Source organism: Heterodontus francisci, chromosome 27 (genome assembly GCF_036365525.1).
Source record: "Heterodontus francisci isolate sHetFra1 chromosome 27, sHetFra1.hap1, whole genome shotgun sequence".
Classification (NCBI taxonomy): domain Eukaryota; kingdom Metazoa; phylum Chordata; class Chondrichthyes; order Heterodontiformes; family Heterodontidae; genus Heterodontus; species Heterodontus francisci.
Window position 1 is genome coordinate 34189742 of NC_090397.1, and position 19665 is coordinate 34209406.

The window sequence follows — 19665 nt, forward strand, 5'->3', positions numbered from 1 at the left end:
CCTCCTGAGCCTTCTCTGCTCCAAGGAAAACAACCCTAGCCTTTTCAGTCTCTCTTCATAGCTGAAATACTCCAGCCCAGGCAACATCCTGGTGAATCTCCTCTGCACCCTCTCCTTCCGATAGTGTGGTGACCAGAACTGTAAACAGTACTCCAGCTGTGGCCTAACTAGCATTTTATACAGCTCCATCACAACCTCCCTGCTCTGATATTCTATGCCTCGGCTAATAAAGGAAAGTATCCCATATGCCTTCCTAACCAACTTATCTACCTGTGCTGCTGCCTTCAGTGATCTGTGGACAAGTACGCCAAGGTCCGTCTGACCTTCTGAACTTCCTAGGGTCCTACCATCCATTGTATATTCCCTTGCCTTGTTAGTCTTCCCAAATGCATTACCTCACACTTTTCAGGATTAAATTCCATTTGCCACAGCTCTGCCCATCTTACCAGCCCATCTATACCTCCCTAAGGAGGTATCTAAGGCTTTCCTCCTCACTATTTACGACACCGCCAATTTTCGTGTCATCTGCGAACTTACTGATCATACCTCCTATATTCACGTCTAAATCATTAATGTACACGACAAACAGCAAGGGTCCCAGTACTGATCCCTGTGGTACACCACAGGCTTCGACTCGCAAAAACAGCCCTTGACCATTACCCTCTGCCTCCTGCCACTAAGCCAATTTTGGATCCAATTTGCCAAATTGCCCTGGATCCCATGGGCTCTTACCTTCTTAACCAATCTCCCATGCGGGATTTTATCAAAAGCCGTACTGAAATCCATGTATACTACATCTACTGCTTTACCCTCATCTACTCATCTAGTCACCTCCTTGAAAAATTCAGTCAAGTTAATTAGACATGATCTCCCCCTGACAAAGCCATGCTGACTATCCTTGATTAATCCCTGCCTCTCCAAGTGGAGATCAATCCTGTCCCTCAGAATTTTTTCCAATATTTTCCCTACCACTTATGTTAGACTCACCGGCCTGTAATTACCTGATTTATCCCTACTACCCTTCTTGAATAATGGTACCACATTTGCTGTCCTCCAGTCCTTTAGTACCTCTCCCGTGGCCAGAGAGGATTTGAAAATTTGTGTCAAAGCCCCTGCTATATCCTCCCTTGCTTCACATAACAGCCTGGGATACATCTCATCTGGGCCTGAGGATTTATCCACTTTTAAGCCCACTAAAACAGCTAATATTTCCTCCCTTTCAATGCCAATATGTTCAAGTATATCACAATCCCCGTCCCTGATCTCTACACCTACATCGTCCTTCTCCATAGTGAACACAGATGAAAAGTAATTATTTAAAACCTCACCTATGTCCTCCAGCTCCACACAAAGATTGCCACATAGGTCCTTAATGGGCCCTACTCTTTCCCTGGTTATCCTCTGACCCTTAATATACTTATAAAACGCCTTAGGATTTTCCTTTATCTTGCCCGCCAGTATTTTTTCATGTCCCCTCTTCGCTCTCCTAATTACTTTTTTAAGTGCCACCCTACACTTTCTATACTCCTCTGGAGCCTCTGCTGTTTTCAGCACTCTGAATCTGCCATAAGCCTCCTTTTTTTTCCTGATCCAATCCTCTATATCCCTTGACATCCAGGGTTCCCTGGGCCTGTTAGTCCTCCCCTTCACATTGACGGGTACATGTTGACTCTGAACTCTCACAATTTCCTCTTTGATTGACTCCCACTGTCAACCACACTGCTGTGAGTCTGGAGTCACATGTAGGTCAGACCAGGTAAGGACAGCAGATTTCCTTCCCTAAAGGACATGCGTGAATCAGATGGGTTTTTACAACAATCGACAATGGTTTCATGGTCACCATTAGACAAGCTGTTTTTTAATTCCATGTTTTTTATTACTAATTGAATTCAAATTTCACCATCTAGTGTGGTGGGATTCGAACCTGGGCCTCTAGATTACTAGCCTAGTGAAATTACCACTACGCCACTGCCTCCCCAATATGGCCTACTCCTGCTCCTATTTCTTACGTTCTATGTGAATTGCCAAAAATTTGGGATCACCCATCTCTTTACTTCAATAAAAACATATCCTTGAAGCCAAGTAACTACAAAGACAGGAATGCATTTATTGTACCCAATTGTGTCATCTGTCTAGTAAAATGTGATACAGGCATCCAAGGTTACGTTGTAGCATTTCATTACATTGCATAAGCTGTTGACACTTCAAATGCTCCTGTTCTGCAGTTGTTAGTGAATGGCATAATGGTGATAAAGGGATGACAGCAAATTGCAATCAGTTAAAATATAACATGAGGTGCTGGCTTACATTCTTAATGGAGTATAATATAAAATGCACAAATACTATTACCAAATTTGTTGTGTTTACTTGAGGAGTACAGGGAAAATAATTTTCGACCCTTGCCAATGATTAAATAGTTTATGAATTTAAGGTGAGTGAAATCAGAATATTCGAACAATTGGAATCTATTACAGTGGACTAAGCTGAACTTTCATTGGAGAGTAAGGAAACAGAAAACAAAGAAAGGAGTTTGATCATAAAAATAACTCCACCCAGTGAAATGTGCAAGTTGTACCACCACGAACTTCACACAACTTATTCAACCACCTGAACGAATTGAAACTACAGGTAAAGTCTCCAAGGAGATAATATTCTATGAAAGGCAATTGAGCAAAAACTGCCTGGGTTTCAATCTATCAAAAATTATTTATCCCTGGCCGGTTGCACTTGAATATTATTGTTCACCTTTCTGGGTACAAGATGATTTGTCTTTGTCATTAGCAGCTAAATCACATATCTTGGATTATGTTACCCTAATAAAGGTTATAAATCACATCCATTAATGCTTATTCACCTGTGTATCCTAGAATTTTTAGCTTATAAAGCTACAGTTTGATGATAAATTGAAACAATCTGATTAGCCATTAGATAAATCAGCAGCATATCTTTGCATTAAAAGTATTGCAAAATGTCTGTTCTCCTGATGAAAACAGTTACCATTTAACCAGTAATTTTATCAGATTACTAATTTAATTATCCATGCCTGGATTAAACAGTATTATTTTGTTAACACACAAAAAGAACTAGTTTAAGAAGGACGATCCATTAGCATGAGTGGTGGAGACCTGATCCTGGCTTAGACAGATTCTCTTGCAGTCAAGGCAGCTGATTAAAATTGCCATTGTGATTGATTTTAGGATGCAGAATGTCATCATTTATCACCTATCTTAAGCAACCAGCTTGGTTCAGTACTATAGGTGATAGCTTTATATAGTTTACAATGGATAGTGAAAACATCATTGAGTCCTGATGAGCTACAATGGAAATTGTTGGAAATCCACAGCAGCATCTGAAAGGAGAAAAGATATGTTTACATTTTTGATGCAGACCTCTTGGCAGAACTGGGAACTGGAAGATAATTAAACCTATTTGTAGAACTGAACACAATGAAAAGGAATTAAAACAAGTAAAAGTAATGAATGCTAACTCCCGAGGCAGTTAATAGCTCACATGATCTGCAAAACGGTTTTTTGAAAAGTTTGAAAACAGTTGGATGGTAAGGATAGAAACTCATGTGGGCTCATTTGCAGGCCCAGAATCGGTATTGTGTCGATAACACATGGCTAATCACATGGGTGCAATTAGCAGACAAAATTAGTCAAGAAGCTTCATCATGAAATAGATGGGCTGCCAGTGCCAGTCCTGCTGATAATTGGCAGCTTACCTAATCAGGACCTTGAGAATCAAACTTCCCTGACAACATGGGGAGGTACACTTTGGCTGCAGGCAAGCAAAGGCAATTCAGGCCAAGGAGAAGCTTCAAGTACTTGAGGAGGTGCACCCTCTTCACACTAAGCAGTAGGAAGGTAATACTACCATCAAACTGCTCGGCAGCAGTGGGCACAATTGGCTGAGCACATCAGTGCCAGCAGCACTGCCCCAGGACATGGCTGCAATGCAGGAAGAAGTTCAGTGACCTGACCGGGGTTGCTAAGCTAAGACTTCAAGCTCCTATTTCCTGCACTACCAGAACTCATAACACATCCCTCTACCAATTGCCAGCAATCTCCTCCATTCACTGCAGCACTCCACCTCCTTCTGCTCCTGATGCTATACTCTGCATCTCCTATTCTCCTCACTATGACTGTCTGTTACCTCCTCATTCCTCTGCCACCCTTCTCATACCAGCAGCACTATTTGACCGTGACATGCACATCTTCAAAGCTAGGCTACCAATAACAGTCTTCTTTCTTGCAGGGAAACCTGGTGAACAATATTAGGGAAGAGGTGAGAACAGGAAAAGGAAAGGTGCTGATTCAGGTTCTGTCCCCAGTCAAGGAAGTAATCTAAACAATGGTGATGAGTCACGTCAGGGATGTTGCAAAGGCTAAGTTGGAGAATGCATTCTGCAGACTTCTTGGCTATGTTGCACTCTATCCTTGATCACTGAAATCTCATCCTCACACACCATACATGACAAAATGTATCTGCTTTCAGCAGCCATTCATCTGTCATGTCTTATCCTTGACACTAAAAGCCTTTTGTCTAAGAATGTTGAAGGTTTTGTTTCAATGTGAAAACTAACTTTATCTTCTGTTATATACGCTATTTTTATAGTCATTTAGAAAACCACATGAAGAAAGGAAAATAAAGATAACATAATTTACTGTTCTTTTTATTTTATCTGTTCTGCATTGTGTTTAGTTGCTAAAGTGTTGGCTACATACGAACATACGTATTAGGAGCAGGAGTAAGCTACTTGGCCCTTCGAACTTGCTCCGCCATTCAATAAGTTCGTGGCTGAACTGACTACTCCACATTTCCACCAACCCCCAATAACCTTCCATCCCCTTGTTTATCAAGAATCTATCTACCTCTGCCTTAAAAATATTCAAAGACTCTGCATCCACTGCCTTTTGAGGAAGAGAATTCCAAAGACTCACAACCCTCAGAGAAAACATTTCTCCTCATCTCTGTCTTAAATGGGCAACCTCTCATTTTTAAACAGTGACGCCGAGTTCTAGATTCTCCCACAAGGGGAAACATCCTTCCACATCCACCCTGTCAAGACCCCTCACGATGTTATATGTTTCAATCAAGTCACATCTTACTCTTCTAAATTCCAGCGGATACAAGTCTAGCCTGTCCAATCTTTCCTCGTAAGACAACCCACCCATTCCAGATTTTACTCTAGTAAACCTTCTCTGTACTGCCTCCAACGCATTTACATCCTTCCTTAAATAAGGAGACCAGTACTGTACACAGTACTCCAGATGTGGTCTCACCAATGCCCTGTATAGCTGTAACATAACCTCCCCAATTTTGTATTCAATTCCCCTCTTGATAAACGATAACATTCTATTAACTTTCTGAATTACTGCTGTACCTGCATACTAACCTTTTGTGATTCATGCACTAGGACACCCAGATCCCTCTGCATCTCAGAGCTCTGCAATCTCTCACCATTTAGATAATATGCTTCTTTATTATTCTTCCTGCCAAAGTGGACAATTTCCCACTTTCCCACAATATACTCCATTTGCCAGGTCTTTGTCCACTAACTTAACCTATCTATATCCCTTTGTAGCCCCCTTATGTCCTCTTCACAAGTTACTTTCCAACCCATCTTTGTGTCATCAGCAAATTTAGCAGGACCTTCGGTCCCTTCATCTCAGTCATTTATATAAATTGTAAAACGTTTGGCCCCAGCACAGATCCCTGTGGCACACCATTCATTACATCTTGCCAACCAGAAAACCACAGGACTACTTGAGTGCCAAACTGTAAGCAGCATGTGATAGATAGAGCTCAGCGATCCCATAATCAGCAAATCAGATTTAAGCTCTGCAGACCTGCCATATCCAACCCGTGAATGGTGGTGGACAATTAAATAACTAACTGGAGGAGATGGCTCCACAAATATCCCCATCCTCAATGATGCGGGAGCCCAGCACATTAGTGCGAAAGATAAGGCTGAAGCATTTGCAACAATCTTCAGCCAGAGGTGCCTAGTTGCTGATCCATCTCGGCCTCCTCCTGAAGTCCCCAGCATCACAGATACCAGACTTCAGCTAATTCCATTCACTCCACGTGGTATCAAGAAACGACTGAAGGCATTGGATACTGCAAAGGCTGTGGGCCCTGACAATATTCCGACAATAGTACTGAAGACCTGTGCTCCAGAACTTGCCGCGCCCCGAGCCAAGCTGTTCCAGTACAGCTACAACACTGGCATCCATATCTTCTCAAGTTTGAATTAAATTAGAAATATTGAGGTTAAGTAACCTATTGAATTGTGAAAAACAGACTCTTATTTGGCCACAGTGAAATTTTGCTTAATACTTTAAATTATGTGATGGTCTGTAATTCTGAATGCAAGACCATCACATGTCAATATTGGCAGTTTTGAATTTCTTAAATGTTTAATGATTTAAATTGGAATTTTTTGTACATTTGAGGTGATTCTGATGGTTTAATCATCTTGGTTGTACGGGAAAATCTTGGGTTTGGAAATCTCTTAAAAGTGGCAAAAGCTTGAAAATAAATTGCATTTTAATCTAAAATGATTTCCTTGATTAATTTTTTTTTAAAGTTAGTAACGGCGGGTGAAATTTTTATGTTGGCAGAACCGCTACAGCGGAGAGGCCAGTAGCAGGTTGGGAAACCATTTGTTCTGTCAGTGGGCTTTGCCCTGGCTCTTTAACCGAACCATAGCATTAGCATCCCGCTTCCAGCCAGGTGAGATGACACGCTGAATCTGTGAAAGGAAGGATTTCTAGTTAAAGGGATATTGGTAAGGGTCTAAATGTCTGAACTGTACATTGATTCCTGTGGCTTCAGCAACCACAGAATGGAAAGGCGACCTGGGAAGATTGCCCCACCCCCTGCACCCAGGGTCTCTCACTCTTACCTGGAGGTTCTGCTGCAGAATCTGAGGGACTGAATTCAGATGATATTTGACAAGGACGGGAGGAAAAGATCAGCCTCTGGAAGTGGCAGAGGAAGTTAGCAGCAGGAGTGTAGTCCCTCCAACCTGGAGGCAGCTCACCAAGAGGTTCAATGGCCTCAGAAGGGTAGGAAAGGTAAGTGACATAACACTTTCAGGTACTAATCCCCACACTCTTATTTTCCCAGCATTCTCCTGCACAGCACTCTTCAGACCCAAGATTCCGTGCAGTTCCACTCTTTCCTCTCTCCAGGCTCCTCCTCGCATCCCCATCTGGACAGCCAACACTTACACTCATCCTCACCTTTGTGCATTTCACATCCATGCCTCGCAGTCACCATCCACAGATGTTGTCCTTCCCTCCTCTCCACACAATCCATTTCTCACACTCGCAACTCTCCTTGTTGCATAACTCCAGGGAGAGGCTGATAACTGAAGGTGGAGAGGTGGTTGTGGGTGCCCCTCCAGTGACACGCACCTTTTCAGCCATTAGCAATGCAAGCTCACCGGCTTCACTGGGAAAGAAGTCTTGTTCCAGGAGGTTGCAGTTATCAGCAACGACTTGCCTTGAGAGCCCGAGCCTCCTGAAGCACTGGTACTCACACATGTCAAGAAAGCTGATCCTCTCCCTGTCGACACTGTTGGGGGTCTCGCCTAATTGGAGCTGGATCCCTATGTCCATCCCCTCTGCCCTGTGGAATGGCAGGTGGCTGACGAGACGATATCTGGTGCTGTTGCTGCTGCTCCTTTTGTTCCTCATCAGAAGTCCAAGGTATAGATGAATAAGCTGCTCCCATGCTGCAGTGGAAGCTCACATCAGGGAAGTGCAAATCAAGGTGAGAGAAGTCCAAAACAAGTGAACTGACTTCCAAGAAGTTGGAAAGCACCTGTCAAACAGTGAGAACGCAGTCTCAGAAGAAGTGCTGTGAGCACCAGCCTCTCTCTTATGTGGGGCTACAGCTATTCAGTTTCACTGTTTGACGGCTTCCCAGCCTGTCAGTTTCACTGAACAAATGATTCCTGTTGGTTTCTCACCTGGTTAACCCTTGCAACTTCCACAGAGCTCAGGAAACCTATGCGCTGGCTGTTAAAGCCAGGATGCAGGGTTAAATCCTCAATTAATTGCCTCTTTGAATATTTTTAATTACTTACCCAACAGCTCCATGGGAGTCCCGATCACCTGCAAGTCTGCTCGGGTTAGACCCGTAAGTGGCTGGGATCATGTTGGGTTCCCAACCCAACGCCACTTTTCACAGCTTTAACCATACCTCCTGCACCTGAACCCACCTCTCCTTGACAGTTAAAATTCTGCCCAATATTATTAAAAATTCTGCTATTTTAACAGACTTTCAATTCCTAAGAATAAAAATTAGTGCAAGTTTTAAAAATTACCAATACTTGGAAATATTAGTAAAATGCTGCTTGCTTCTTTTTCGATTGGGAAAGTTCTTTTAAATCTACATGAAATGATACAATTGCATCTGACAATATCTTATAAATATACAAAGAAGTTAACCCTTTCTGCTGACAGCTATTTCTTTAAATTGTCACACATTGCTGAATGTAAATTTATCTATTTGGCATTATTAAATTTCAAGTTTCTAAATTGCCAGAATTGTGAATTGACAAATTAACCTCTTGGGCCCTTAAGCAGAAGCACAATGGATTCTCTATTTTTCTTTTAAACAGGTGACCATGACATTCTTGACCACAGGCACATTGATCGTGTAACAAGAGACCCAGCAATTTTAAGAATTTAAGACTTGATCTGCAGACATTGGTCAATATTAAATGTCACAGTACGGTGGTGGTTTAGACTAAAGGCTCTGCCTTTCAAGGACTTGACCATAACCTATTCAGGGTCCCCAAGCAGGGGAGATATGAAAGTTACATCCAAACTAATTGTAAACTTCTGTGTGTAATGTGAGGCCACCATATAAAACAACCAAGTCTGGCTATCACTTATTTCTGAAATTTAAATTGACATGAGAAGGGAAAACTTACTTGATGTTCAAGGGGATAATCAAATTTTCATTAAAATAATAGAGAAGTGCAGTCTATGTGGTTCCTGTGTATCAAAGAAGAAAATTACTTTTTGTCAGGGAAATAAAATTGAACATTGACAAGACCTGTCAGTCCACCAATACTGCTCTTTGGATTAGGGATCATTCTGAAATGATGAAGTGGACTCAGACACAATATAGTGGATTATTTTGGGGAAATAAAGGGTCCTCTAAATTAAAGAATAAACAAACAAAATTGGTTAATAACTTGCTCCAAGTGGGAACGTTTAATCTATATTTTCAATCTTTAACATTGTATTGAACAGTAATGATCTTCTAGGGCTCTTGAATGAGAGAGAATGGTCATTATTAGTATGCCCACTTAGGATGTAAGATAGAAATAGGAAAATTATATCACCAAATGGGAATTTTTCTAAAATCATTTTCTTTGCTGAATTGGAATAAATTACCTGGACACAGTTCACCGAAAGATATCAATCTGGTATCAATGTACGTTGTAGTGAAAGTGACGAAAGTGTAGGTGAGAACAATAAATTGACAGCTTTCTCTTGAACATGTTTGTGCCCTTGCCTAGGAACAAAAGAAAATTGCACTGCTAGCCTGGCCATTGCCTGAGGTATCAGGACTATGCAGCGCGAGATGAGCAAAGATCTCCAGACATTTCACAATCTTTGATAAGATCACCTGAAAGCCCAAATATTGTTGTATCAGATGTCACGTGACATGCGGAAACCAGTGTATGTGCAAATATGATTTGTTATGTGTGAAGCAACTAACATGTGGAAATGCATCGTGAATCTGCACTGAAGAACAGGTCTCAGACATAGTTACTTGACAACAACATGACATGAAATAGTCAATGTGGTTCATCAAGGCACTGAGAAACTAATTAATGAAACAATCCGGATAGAATTTAACACAATGGTATGTGTCAGAGGGATTAAAATTGAAACTGAAGTGGAGAGGGACATAGAGTTTGGTTGGGATAATTGAGGGCCATGGAGAAATAATAATTAGCAAGAATTATCCACAATTTGGAAATGGGTAAAAGGAAAACTGGAGACTTTTTTAAGTCATGATATAACATAATATAGTCAAATATTATTTACTATTTTTCAGTATTCAGCTTTGCTAGACTGCAGTTTAATATTACAGTTGTGAGACTATAGGTTTATAGTTGCATTACTTTTTTAATTTTATTTTTATTTTGAAATACAGCACTGAAACAGGCCCTTCGACCCACCGAGTCTATGCCGACCATCAACCACCCATTTATACTAATTCTACATTAATCCCATATTCCTACCACATCTCCACAATTCCCCTACCACCTACCTATACTAGGGGCAATTTATAATGGCCAATTTACCTATCAACCTGCAAGTCTTTGGCTGTGGGAGGAAACCGGAGCACCCGGCGAAAACCCACGCGGTCACAGGGAGAACTTGCAAACTCCGCACAGGCAGTACCCAGAATTGAACCCGGGTCGCTGGAGCTGTGAGGCTGCGGTGCTATCTGTTTCTCATCTGTTAAAATTAGGGAAAAGTAAGTTAAAATTTAGATTTTATTTACAGTTAGAACTCTTGTTGTCCTCAAGGTCCTGAACTGGAAACAGAAAACAAGCATAGAAATAGCCGATGCTAAGGGTAAAAAGCACATAAGGGAGGCCAAAGGCCTGTTCTTGACCACAGAACCTGTTGTGCCTATGATTGGATGGATCTTTCTGCATTTCTGCTTTTTGAGGTATAATCTAGGAGGTTTGGGTCATTTATAGTATAAAAGGGCCTGGAAGGACACCAGACGTGTTTTAGATGCATATGTGAGTAGAAGGAATGGGGAATGGGTCACGTTTTCCAACCAAAGGACAATAATGGGTAATATAATTCTTAATTATTTCTTGTTAACTGATGCTCGAATACTGTAACTTATTCTGAAGGAAAATCATAATTGTTGCCAATATTGAATCAACTTCGAACTATTGATCAGACAGTCCACAGGGAAGTCAAATTTAATACAAGAGCATTCAAAAGCTCCATGGAAGGAATGTGTCAAATGGTGCGACTGTTTGTCAGCTGGGGGCAGGGCTTGCTGAGGACAATGCTGCCTCAAAAATGTGTTGCCTTACAGCTCTGGCAACTGGTAGCATCTTCATCCTTCTTCATCTTATTTACAGATTATTTCCTCCTATGGCAGCTTTAAACCTTGACTCCTCTGAATAGCATGTAGCAAAACACGCTAAATCATGAGACGCACTTGAGGCTATACCCCCGCAGGATGCCAGCACACCTGAACTTTTGTTTTATGATGCTTATGGTTTGCTCAGTAAGTGTTCCGGTTTGAGCATAGCATTGTATTCATTGAGCATTGTATTGATGATCAGTGTCTTTGCCTGTGTTCCTGATGTGTCATGAGCCAGATGCAAGGGAATACCCAAGGAGCCAGCCTGGCACCTGATTCAAAGACTTGGAAGGGTGGAAATGAGGACTGGTGCAGTATGAAGGCATTGTGACTACTGCTAGGAAATCATGCATAGACCAGCAATATTCGCTGCCTGTGGTTACAAACTAGCTGAAAATTCAGGGGGTGGATTTACGGTCAATTACATCTTATACCTGCGGAAATCCAGTGATATGGGCTAATCCCAGAGCTCTCTCCTGATCAGCAGCTTCTATGCCGAAGCTGGTGTATTTCTGTCTCCTTTTGAAGACGGCATCTGTTATCAGTTTGATCGTTGTATGGATGTCAAGCTAACTGATGTTGCAGATGACACATGTTGGAGCTGGCATGAGCTTGTGACATGGAAGTTGATGGTCACAATAACTTTCACAACTACAGGCAATGCTGTGTGTGGCCTGGTGACATGGGTCACTGACTGCCTGCCTACTGAAGTGCAGACTCTTGTAAAAATTCTAATGAGGCCACTGTTCATTTTAGGCGGCTGCCAGGGACACTCAAAGAGCACCTTAATCAATATGGTGGCCGTCGCGGCACGTGAAGTCCCACTGCGAGATTGATAAGTGGAATGTTGATTTCACACTCAATAACTTGGCAAAATACAAAGGAATTTCTACTCAGTGGTGAAAAGGGAGGTTAGGATCACTCTGGCAGACAAAGATGTTTGTCAAAATGATCACTTATTCTGTCTTTGGTTTCCAGAAATTGCCACATTAGGGGCAAATATAGTACACTAGATAGGGGACAGTGCTGCCTTACATGGAAGGAGTGTTTATAGCTCTGTGCAATGTTGATGGGTATAGGTGAATGAACAGGTGTTGCATCTGCTGTGGATCCCCAGGAAAGTACCAGGGGAAGGACAGTGGAAAGTGAGGATAATAGAAGAATGAGCAAATGTATCAAGGAAGGAACTGTCCCACCAGAAACAATGATAGAGGAAGAGAAGATATGATTGATGGTTGTATCATGTAGTTGTCAGAAATAGTGGAAGGTAATCTATTGAATGTGGATTCTATAAGGATGGAAGGTGAGGACAAAGGGGGCCTCAGCATCAGAAATGGGGGGGGGGGGGGCAAATCAAATCCTATTTGTCATTGTCAAGAGGAAATCCCAGCTATATAAAAAGATAACCTTTCAGTCTAGACTTGACTACTCCAGTGCTGTCCTGGCAAGCCTTACATCTTCCATCCTACATATATTTGTGTTCATCCAAAACTCTGCTGCCTGAACCTTAACACACACCAAGTCCCATTCACCTATCATACCCATACCTATTGGCTCCTGGTTCAGCAATAGCTCAGTTTTAACATTCTCATCCTTGTTTTCAAATCCCTCCTTGGCTTTGCCCTTGCCGATGTTTGTAATCTCCTCCAGCCCTACATCCCTCCAAGATCATTGTGCACCTCCAATTTTGGCATCTTGCCCATCCCCGATTTTAATTGCACCACCATTGATGGTTTTACTTTCAGCTGCCTTGGCGCTGAAATCTCTGAAATTTCCTCCCTAAAACTTTACACCTCTCCATCCCTCTCTCTGCTTTTGGGATGTTCCTTAAAGCCTACCTTTCTAACCAAGCTTTTGGCCACCTATCCTAATATCTGCTGGTGTGGCTCAGTGAGAAATTTTGTTTGATAACACACCTGTGATGCCATAGGACGTTTTATATGTTAAAGGCACTATATAAATGCAAATTGTTGTTGTTGTTCCATTATCCTAAAAGGACAGGCACAGTTGGGTTCCATATAATAACCATTGCTATCTGGAAACAGGGATTGATTTTTTTGTCCCCTCCCCTCATTTTAGGCAGCCTTTTTTCATGCTCGGGTGACTGCAGCAGCTTGTGCAAGTGACCATTCTTAAGATAAGAGTTTAGACACTGAGCAGCCAGTTTCACAATATTTATAGCAAAGCCAAAGCATCTTCTCATCTGATGTCCATACACACGTCACCCTGGCTGATTTTTCCTTTTTTACCCTATGGAATACAGTAGCCCCAAGGAGTATGTTAATTCCAAATATGTAAAATTAGTTTTTGTGATGGGAATTTTATTATAGATGTAAATAGTTACCTTAAATGACAGCATTCAAGTTTCGCTTGCCACATGATTGCATGAAACTGGCTAAGTAATCTATATCGGTAAGACTGCAAATATTCAACTTCATTGGCTGGAATTTTTCCCTCAGTGAATGGGAGCCGTCCACAGACTGAAAAGACAGTGGTGAACCCGCCTCCTCCTAGCCTGGGGATCCGGACAACATTTTGCGGTTCCCAGACCCTTAATTGGTCTGAGGCGGGACTTCGACCTCCTTGAGGCAGGAAATCCCACCTAATAGAGCTGTCGGCCAATCAGAGGGCTGGCAGCTCTTAGTCCCAGAAGTGCCACTGGGAGCGGTGACCACTGCTGGGACTGCAACATAGCTGAAGATGGAAGATGTAACAGAGCCCAGAGAACAGGTAAGTTTTTGGGGCCTCACCGGGGGCAATCGGTTGGGGCCCTGGCGAGGCAAAGGTGGCCGATTGGGCAACGTTGTGTGTTGGGGGTGGTTGGGGCACCGGGGGCAGCCCTCCGTCGGGCACAGGGTGTCTGATGAGGAGGGCCCCCCTCAGGCCATCAGAAAGCCCCCTACATTTAGCAGGTGGCTTTTCTCGGACTTGGGGTGCCCGCCAGCCAAGGATAAAAAGCCAGTGGTGTCAGGCGGAGGATCTTAAATGGCCGTTAAATGGTCAATTAAAGGCCTTGATTGGCCTGGGGCAGGTGGGCCGTTTCTTGCCACCAGCGCCCTGTGTAAAGTGGCAGCAGAGGCAGGAGCAGGTTGGGAAGGGCGCCCCGGGCCTTCTGCTCCATTTTTACGCGCCCCCCCACCCCCCCCCCCCGCACCCCATTACCATCCTGCATTTTGGAGGGGGGTGTGCGTAAAATTCCGGCCATTATTTATTACTGATGAACGAATTGCACCACTTATAAATCAACTTAACAAATGTACATGTCAGATAAATTCTGAAATACTTTTGCTTCTTAAATCAAACATTCTAAATATTTATCTATCTCTATTTGCCATCTTCTTTTAGCCCCATTGGATTGAATTTTATGCCCCCCAAAGAGCAGGAAGGTGGTGGGGGTCCTAAAATGGAACAGGAGGCTCGGGGGGTGGGGAGGGCCCTTCCCGACCTGCTCCCGCTTCCGCCGCCACTTTACACAGGGCAGCGGTGAAAAACGACCTGCCCACCCCAGGCCAATCAAGGCCCTTAAGTGACCAGTTAACGGCCATTTAGGGACCTTTGACCGCTGCCTTGGGGATTTTATCCTTGGTTGGTCAGGCAGCCCAGGCCCGAGAAAATCTGCCTGACAAAACCAGGTGGCTTTCTGACGGCCTGTGGGGTGAGGCGTCCTTCCTGGTCAGGCAAAATGTGCACCAACTGCCCCCAATGTGGCCTCCCCTCCTCCCCGCCCCTCAAATCTGAGGGGGAGCAGCAGAGTTTAAAAGTGCAGCAGCAGTGGAAGGAGCAAAACTGAGCGAGCCTGGCAGAGTTTAAAAGTGTAGCAGCAGTGGGAAGGAGCGAGACTGACTGAGACCAGCAGAGATTAAAAGTGCAGCGGCAGCGGGGAGGAGCGAGACTAAGTGAGACCAGCAGAGTTTAAAAGTGCAGCGGGAAAGAGCGAGACTGAGCGATGCAGGCAGAGTTTAAAAGTGCTGCGGGAAGGAGCGAGACTGAGCGAGACCGGCAGAGTTTAAAAGTGCAGTGGGAAGGAGCGAGACTGAGCGGGACCGGCAGAGTTTAAAAGTGCAGCGGGAAGGAGCGAGACTGAGCGAGACCAGCAGAATTTAAAAGTGCAGCAGGATGGAGCGAGATTGAGGGAGACCGGCAGAGTTTAAAAGTGCAGCGGGAAGGAGCGAGACTGAGCGAGACTGGCAGAGTTTAAAAGTGCAGCGGGAAGGAGCGAGACTGAGCGGGACCGGCAGGGTTTAAAAGTGCAGCGGCAACACGCCTGAGTTTTGGAAAAAAAAGCCAACAGTGACGTCACAGGAGAGCTGCAAGGTGATTGGTTGGTGAGTCATTGCTGTTAGGAAATAGCTCTAAATAGCTGGGTCAGTATCTCAGGTAAGAAAAGTTTAAAAGTTTAAAGTTTATTTCAAATATAGTAAGTAGTGTTTTTTTTTAGGGCGTTCTGTAGTAACGAGGACCAGGGACGAAGGGCCCGAGAGTAACTGATATTATTTGACATTAAGATCTTCCAGAAGGTTTAATGTAATTTAAAGGGTTAAGTCATGGCAGGAGAGCTCAAAGCCATGGTGTGCTCCTCGTGCTCCATGTCGGAAGCCAAGAACATTTCCAGTGCCCGGGACCAGTGCGGGAAATGTATCCAGCTGCAGCTCCACTGTGGAACATCCACGAGACGGAGAGTATCGTGGATAGCACGTATAGAGAGCTGGTCACACCACAGGCTCAGACCCCACAGGCAGGAGGGGAATGGGTGACCACCAGGCAGAGCAAGAGGACTAGACAAGCAGTTCAGGAATCTCCTGTGGCTATTCCCCTGCAAAACAGGTATACTGCTTTGGATACTGTTGGGGGGAGTGGCCTATCAGGGGAAAGCAGCAACAGCCCAATTCATTGTACCACGGTTGGCTCTGCTGCACAGGGGAGGAGTAAAAAGTGTGGGAGTGCAATAGTTACAGGGTATTCAATTGTAAGGGGAATAGATAGGCGTTTCTGTGGCCGCAAAAGAGACTCCAGGATGGTATGTTGCCTTCCTGGTGCTAAGGTCAGGATGTCTCAGAGCGGTTACAGGACATTCTGAAGGGGGAGTGTGAACAGCCAGTGGTCATGGTACACATTGGTACAAACGACATAGGTGAAAAAATGGGTGAGGTCCTAAAAGCAGAATATAGGGAGCTAGGAAGTAAGTTGAAAAGTAGGACCTCAAAGGTAGTGATCTCAGGATTACTACCAGTGCCATATGCTAGTCAGAATAGAAATAGCAGGATATATCGGATGAATACGTGACTGAAGAGATGGTGTGAGGGGGAGGTTTTAGATTCCTGAGGCATTGGGACCGGTTCTGGGGGAGGTGGGACCAGTACAAACTGGACAGGTTACACCTGGGCAGGACCGGGACTGATGTCCTAGTGGCAGTATTTGCTAGAGTGGTTGGGGAGGGTTTAAACTAAAATGGCAGGGGGATGGGAACCTTTCAAGGATTCAGAGGAGGGGGGATCAAAGACAAGAACAAAAGACAGTAAGGGGAATAAGAAAAGTGATAGGCAGAGAAATCAAGGGCCAGAATCAAACAGGGCCACAGTGAAAAATAGTGGGAAGGGGACAAGTAATGTTAAAAAGACAAGCCTCAAGGCTTTGTGACTTAACACGTGGAGCGTTTGCAATAAATTGGCTGAATTAGGGCGGCACAGTGGCGCAGTGGTTAGCACCACAGCCTCACAGCTCCAGCGACCTGGGTTCGGTTCTGAGTACTGCCTGTGCGGAGTTTGCAAGTTCTCCCTATGACCATGTGGGTTTCCGCCAGGTGCTCCGGTTTCCTCCCACAGCCAAAGACTTGCACGTTAATTGGTAAATTGGCCATTGCAAATTGGCCCTAGTGTAGGTAGGTGGTGGGGATGTGGTAGGGAATATGGGATTAAGGTAGGATTAGTATAAATGGGTGGTTGTTGGTTGGCATAGACTCGAAGGGCCTGTTTCAGTGCTGTCTCTCTCTATGGTCTAATTAATCGCGCAAATAGATGTAAACGGGTATGATATAGTCGGGATTACAGAGACATGGCTGCAAGGTGACCAGGGATGGGGAAATGAACATCCAGGGATATTCAGAACTTAGGAAGGACAGGCAAGAGGCGGTGGAGTTGCATTGCTGGTTAAAGAGGAAATTAATGCAATAATGAGGAGAGATATTAGCTCTGACGATGTGGAATCTGTATGAGTAAAGCTGAGAAACACTAAGGGGCAAAAAACATTAGTGGGGGTTGTATATAGACCCCCAAACTGTAGTGGTGATGTTGGGAATGGCATTAAACAGGAAATTAGAGACGCATGTGATAAAGGAACATCTGTAATTATGGCTGACTTTAATCGGCAAATAGGTTGGGCAAATCAAATTAGTCACAATACCGGAGAGGAGGAATTCTTGGAATGTATACAGGATGGTTTTCTGGACCAGTACGTTGAGGAACCAATTAGAGAACAGGCCATCCTAGACTGGGTATTGTGTAATGAAAGAGGTATAATTGACAATCTAGTGGTGCGATACCCCTTGGGGACAAGCGAACATAATATGACAGAATTCTTCATCAAGATGGAGAGGGACGTAGTTGATTCTGAGACAAGGGTCCTGAATCTTAGTAAAGGAAACTACAAAGGTATGAGGCGTGAGTTGGCCATGACGGATTGGGAAACGTTACTTAAAGGGATGACAGTGGATAGACAATGGCAAACATTTAAAGAGTGCATGGATGAACTGCAACAATTGTTTATCCCTGTCCGGTGCAAAAGTAAGATGGGAAAGGTAGCCAAACCATGGCTTACAAGGGAAATTATAGATAGCATTAGATCCAAGGAAGAGGCATATAAATTTGCCAGGAAAAACAACAGACCTGAGGATTGGGACCAGTTTAGAAATCAGCAAAGGAGGACCAATGGATTGATTAGAAAGGGGAAAATAGAGTACGAGAGCAAGCTTGCGGGGAACATAAAAACTGACTGTAAAAGTTTCTATAGGTATGTGAAGAGAAAAAGATTGGTGAAGACAAATGTAGGTCCCAGACAGTCAGAAACAGGGGAATTTATTATGGGGAACAAAGAAATGGCTGACCAACTAAATGCATACTTTGGTTCTGTCTTCACAAAGGAGGACACAAATATCATACCAGAAATGTTGGGGAACACAGGGTTTAGTGAGAGAGAGGAACTGAAAGAAATCAGTATTAGTAGAGAAATGGTGTTGGGCAAATTGATGGGATTGAAGGCCGATTAATCCCCAGGGCCTGATGGTATGCATCCCAAAGTCCTTAAGGAAGTGGCCCGAGAAATAGTGGATGCATTGGTGGTCATCTTCCAAGATTCTATAGACTCGGGAACAGTTCCTACAGATTGGAGGGTAGCTAATGTCACCCCACTATTTAAAAAGGGAGGCAGAGAGAAAGCAGGGAATTATAGACTAGTCAGCCTGACGTCAGTAGTGGGGAAAATTCTAGAGTCCATTATCAAAGATTTTATAGCAGGGCACTTAGAGAACAGTGGTAGAATCGGGCAGAGTCAGCATGGATTTACAAAAGGGAAATCATGATTGACAAATCTACTAGAATTCTTTGAGGATGTAACTAGTAGAGTTGATGAGGGGGAGCCAGTGGATGTTTATTTGGACTTTCAGAAGGCTTTCGACAAAGTCCCACATAAGAGATTAGCATGTAAAATTAAAGCACATGGGATTGGGGGTAGTGTATTGCGATGAATAGAAAATTGGTTGGCGGACAGGAAACAAAGAGTAGGGATAAATGGGTCTTTTTCAGAATGGCAGGCAGTGACGAGTGGGGTACCGCAGGGATCGGTGCTAGGACCCCAGCTATTCACAATATACATTTATGATTTAGATTAGGGAACTAAATGTAATATCTCCAAATTTGCAGATGACACAAAACTGGGTGGGAGGGTGAGTTGTGAAGAGGATGCAGAGAGGCTTCAGGGTGATTTGGACAAGTTGAGTGAGTGGGCTAATGCATGGCAGATGCAGTATAATGTGGATAAAGGTGAGGTTATCCACTTTGGTAGCACCAACAGGAAGGCAGATTATTATCTGAACGGCTATAAACTGAGAGAGGGGAATATGCAGTGAGACCTGGGTGTTCTTGCACACCAGTCGCTGAAGGTAAGCATGCAGGTGCAACAGGTGGTAAAAAAGGCCAATGGTATGTTGGCCTTCATAGCGAAAGGATTCGAGTACAAGAGCAGGGATGTCTTGCTGCAATTATACAGGGCCTTGTTGAGGCCATACCTGGAAGATTGTGTGCAGTTTTGGTCTACTTATCTGAGGAAGGATGTTCTTGCTATAGAGGGAGTGCAGCGAAGGTTTACCAGACTGATTCAAAGAACAAAGAACAAAGAACAGTACAGCACAGGAACAGGCCATTCGGCCCTGCAAGCCTGCGCCGATCTTGATGCCTGTCTAAACTAAAACCTTCTGCACTTCCAGCGACCGTGTCCCTCTATTCCCATCCTATTCATGTATTTGTC